Source organism: Olea europaea, chromosome 18, assembly GCF_002742605.1.
Source record: "Olea europaea var. sylvestris chromosome 18, O_europaea_v1, whole genome shotgun sequence".
Lineage (NCBI taxonomy): Eukaryota > Viridiplantae > Streptophyta > Magnoliopsida > Lamiales > Oleaceae > Olea > Olea europaea.
The window spans coordinates 13,194,624-13,200,476 of NC_036254.1; positions in this window are offsets into that span (position 1 = coordinate 13,194,624).

Consider the following 5,853-nt stretch of genomic DNA (forward strand, 5'->3'; position numbering starts at 1 on the left):
AAACTTATTCTATGAGATACCTTTGGGATCAAAGAATATTTTTTCAATACCAATAATGTGTGATAGTCAAGCCACTTTAGCTAAAGCATACAATGATGTATATAACGGGAAGTCTAGACATATGAGTCTTAGACACAACTACATAAGGAAGTTAATCAAAGATGGAATAATTTCCCTAAATTATGTAAGGTCGAATGAAAATTTGGCGGATCCTCTAACTAAACCTCTAAATAGAGATTTAGTGGCATCTACTTCAAGTAGAATGGGATTGAAACTCCTTAACTGAAATATCTACCAATGATGGCAACCCTACCTGTTGTTACTCAAAAGGTTTTACACGGGTTCAAAGGGTATCAACAAGTCATTCGATATGTGGATAGTTACAGCATTATTATAATCCGCAATAATCCTATCCTAGATTAATATAATGCTGGTTGTTACTGAAACGAGGGTTGAGCTATAAGCTCTTCATAAAGTTTAGTGTAAAACCACAAGTACTTCTAAAAGTAACAAAGGTACTGGAAGAACTTTACCTAAATAAATTTCAAGGTGGTGCCGCTTTAATAGAGAGTTGGAGTTCTCTCTTAAAAGTTTATTGAAAAGGATAAGCGCAAGACCATAAAAGCGCTAAGCGAGAAACGAGGAACTTGAGAACACATGGTATTCGTGTGTGTGTTCTTACCGGTATTGTTACCTGAAATACTTGGTTCAAAATTTCACGCTACCTTGAATTTCGATTTTACTTTGTTTGAATTACACTATGGTTAGATTCAAATCGAAAGATATCTAATCCTTACGCATGAGTATCGTATAATTTGAATAATGAGAACTTGTTAATTTTGAACAAGTGGGAGATTGTTATGAAGTGGTATGATTGTTCAAAACCAACAATAAAAAAAAAAATTTAGGCCATGCGGGACCGCATGGAACCCTACCGAGACCAAATGGTCTCGGTAGGGTTGTACCATGCGACCGCATTGGTCTCGGTAGGGTTGTACCATGCGACCGCATGGGTTTGTACCATGCGACTGCATGGTACATAAAAACGACCGTTGGGTCGCATGGTACATAAAAAACGACCGTTGGGTCTTTTTTGTTGGTTTTTTTGTGGCTTTTCATCCATAAGGTGCACCACTTCGTAAAGCTATACTACTTGGCTATAAATAGGTGATCTTGGGTCATTGAAAAATGTTGAGAAAACACCTATTATATTGATACTTCTTGAGATCAAATCCAAACAAAAATACCCTCTCATATTCATCTTTTTCTTTGTGTTCTTAAGTTTTAGAGATTCAAACAAGTGTTTAGTGTTTGAATCTTTATAAGGCTTGATTAATCCTTCAAACTTTTTGTCGGATCACCTTTTAAACACCAAAATAGTGGGGGCAAAATTCGTTTGAGGACAACAATCAAAGATTGTGTTTGAACCTTCAAAATTCTTCATATATACTTTGTCATTCCTTCATCTCCTATAATTCTTTCGATTTTTTATTTTGTTTGTAATTCGTTCTCATAATATCTTTGGTGGAGTAACATTATTTCCAACATTTAGTAGGATAGGCGATGCCGTTTTATTTGCTATTTGACTACAATAAACCTTGTCCAGTGGACACAAATATTGATAGTACACAAGTTTCTTTCATTTTGATTGTGCATATTATTATATATTTAAATATAACTTTTAAATTCATTAGAAAATCTAAATTTTGTATAAGAGCATGTTTTGTACAAGAGCATGTTTTGTACAGTTTAAAATCCAATTAAAATCAAATTTTTGACCGTTATTTCACTATTTCAGCTTTCATTTTTAAATTTTTCTCTCACAAATAGGACTCACTTTATTTTTAACGGTAAAAAAATCAATTATTAAAATTCCTACCAAACAAGTACTAAATATAACTTTATTTATTCCCAGCTTTCTATATATATGTATACAATGTGAATCGAATCAAAAAATGTCGTCGCATAATCCCACGAAAGACGAAAAGAAAATCGGAAAGAATAACGGCTGAGACACTTTGCGTGGCTTCGAAGTGATTTCCACGTTATTAATTTCAAAGTGGGGCCCATCGTGGCTTAATTTTGACGCAACTTATGAGAAACGCATGCCGCTTCCTCTGACTTTCTTATCCCAAGGGCCAACTCTGCTCTTTATATTCAACTTCAATTATTGAAATAATAAATGTTGGATTTGCATGTTTCAGAATTATTGAAATGGGGAGAATTGCAGCGGGGAGTACTCAACTCATATCGTCTATATTGAGCTCCATTTTTTTCTTTTTTCTTTTTTCTTTTTTCTTTTTTCTTTTTTCAACTTTTCAATTTCATTGTCGTAATAATAATGTTCTCGGTAGAAGTTTTCACCTAATTTGTTGATGAAAACATCTCTCATCTCTCACAAAACATGTGGAGTGCTAACGTGCTAACCGTAAAATATTTATAAAGAAATACATTACATCATTCAAGCCCATCTCTTGTCATATATCTCAAATCATAGTTAAGGTTCTCGTACAACGTAAATAATGAAAAATTTTTATCCTATTTACCGTAGACAAGATATCAGTTCTATATAACATTAATATAAGTGGTACTGAAGGTATCTCCAAATCCAACGGGAGGTAAAACATCAAATATAGTGCAAAGATAGTATAATGAAAAATATTATATCAAATTCGGTGTAACACTATTCATTTACACCAAATATAAGAATTGTCATTTAACCCAAATTTGCCCTTGTTTACACTTTATAAAAATTATTTCTTAACTTTTCAATTTCATTGTCGTAATAATAATGTTCTCGGTAGAAGTTTTCACCTAATTTGTTGATGAAAACATCTCTCATCTTTGTTGATGAAAACATCTCTCATCTCTCACAAAACATGTGGAGTGCTAACGTGCTAATCGTAAAATATTTATAAAGAAATACATTACATCATTCAAGCCCATCTCTTGTCATATATCTCAAATCATAGTTAAGGTTCTCGTACAACGTAAATAATGAAAATTTTTTATCCTATTTACCGTAGACAAGATATCAATTCTATATAACATTAATATAAGTGGTACTGAAGGTATCTCCAAATCCAACGGGAGGTAAAACATCAAATATAGTGCAAAGATAGTATAATGAAAAATATTATATCAAATTCGGTTTAACACTATTCATTTACACCAAATATAAGAATTGTCATTTAACCCAAATTTGCCCTTGTTTACACTTTATAAAAATTATTTCTTCTATTTACGTCCTTATTTAATATTTTAGTATTAATAGATTTTAATAGATTCATAATTATTTTAATATGGTGGTTATTTTTATTATATTTATTTTTAAATTTTAATTATTTAATGAGTAATAATTATTTCAACCATAAATGAATATAGTAACTTCGATAAATAAGTAACAAAACAAGTTATCATTCTCGTCATATGTATTTTTTCTTGTGCTTTTATTATAATTTCTATAATTCGTGGTAATACAAGTAATTTTTTTTTTCAATTTATTAATAAATGCAATATTTTATTTCAGTAAAAAATATTACTACTTAAAACTCCATTTTAGCTATATAATGTGTCAAGCATGGGCTAAGTATTATTAAGTGAGAGATATGCCCTCCAGGACACATCCGAGTTGGTTGAACAATCACTTCGTTGGGACGCTGGAAGCAAGGGTGGAGAGTTCGATTCCTGGAGTTAACACTGGGTAAAATAAAATATGATATAAAATAATTCAAAATAAAATTTGATATAAAATTTAGTGTGAAATGATCTTCAATGGTCTAGTTACCAAATTTGGTGTAGATCATTGAATATGGACTAGGCCCGTATTTGACAACCATTATTTTATAATTTTTTTTATATATTCATTTTCAACTTTATATTCACTTAATAAAATATTTATACATAAATTTAAAATTTTTTCATACTTTTTAATTACATTTCTGTAAAAATATTACTACTTAAAACTCCATTTTAGCTATATAATATGTCAAGCACGGGCTAAGTATTATTAAGTGAGAGATACTACTTTTATTTATAATGAATTAGTAATTACTATAGTAAGAAGAGTCCAACATCAGGTGAGTGGGTGATTGGGTACATTAATTTCCGTGAGAAAGCCAAGTCGAGAGATGCTTGGTGTTCAGTTCACAGATTTTTTACACGATCCTTGATAATTTTACATTGATATAGGGTGTCTGTTTCTTATTTTCGCAAAAATGAGAATGAAAAATATAGTTGCTATAGATTCACATAAGAGATAGAAATTCAAATTGGTGGCTTGATGTAATGGATAACGATCATATTTTTCATTTTAATGAAAAAGAAATGAAAAACAAACAGGAGCATAGTTAAAAAATAATAAAGTCATGAGTACAAGAAAAATTTAACAGGCGTTGACGCAGCAAAATATAAGTGAATAGTATTTTCCTTTTTTCCTTATCTTCCAATGATGCCGCGTCATGTATTGTTCGTAAGGTTTTTCTATCAAAAAATTATGTACATATAGTATAGCATGATTGTAAAAATAAAAAAATAAGAAAAATAATAATAATAAAAAAATAAAAAATAAAAAGAAAAAATGGGTCGAATGGGTGCCGGGTTGGCGGCCCTGTAAAACTTCTGTTCAAGCCAAATTGCCCCTTCACAGCTCTCTAGAATCATCTTGTCTCTTTCTTAGACCTAACCCACTGGCGCCGCAGAAGACGATAGGTTGTCTTCTTCAGAAATCGTCCCACTAATAGCCATCAATTTTGACTCGACAAAAAAAAGAAGAAGAAGAAAATTACAGTATTTTGTATATTAAATTTTTTATCAACAAAAAGAAGAAACTCAATTTTATTTTTTCAGTTCGTGTTTAGATTATCAGTGAAGAGGAATATTGTCTAATTATGATATATTTTTTTATTTTTGAAATAAATTTGTTGATGAATAACATGGTATGCATTTTTGAGATTGACGTGTCGGGGTCCCACCTCACTTGTCTTTGCAGGTAATCGTCAATTGAATGTATCTATCAATATGCCATCGGAAAGTAATCTATTAGGTTAATTAATGACTGATTAGATAAGCAAACATAAATTATATGGGAGTTGGTATGGATAAGTATGATAATAGGAAAATAGAATCCTATTCCTCTGATCGCCAAGAGGCGAAATTAGGGTATGACAATTTTTATTTTTTACGCTAATCTGTTATATATATACAAATAATAATAATAATAATAATAATAATAATAATAAAATCTATTTGTAATAATTTTAAACGTAATATATATTTTTGTGACGAGATTTTTATTCGAAAAATAAGTTTCAATCTAGTAATCAAGAATTAATTTTTTGTTAAAAATAAGGTGATCACATGAATGTATAAGCACTCACAATTAGAGTATATCACAATCAGACATTATACTAAGTCACAGTGAATATAATTTAGGGAAAATTGCAGCAGATGTCCCAAATTTTTAAAACATTAGCACCTTCCCTAAATTTTTAATTTGTTGCAACCGTCACCCCAAAACTTTCGAAAAGTTGCTGTGGAGGTCCTTTTTGACGATTTTCATCTAAATGTTTGTTAGTTGACCAAAAAATTTGACTTCGATCATATTTTTAATATTTTTGAAATGATAAAATAGTAATTTTTCATTTATTACATTAAAATAAGTTAAAAATTAAATTAAAAAAAGAAATTAGAAAATAAAAACCAATCATCCCACCCCACCTCACCCCACCCCACCCAAAATCAATTTCCGACCACCTCCACCTCACCTCCACCTCCACCTCCATTCCCAATCATAAAAATCCAAACCAAAATGTAACCCATAGAAATATAAAGACAGAGAAACCAAAATGTAAC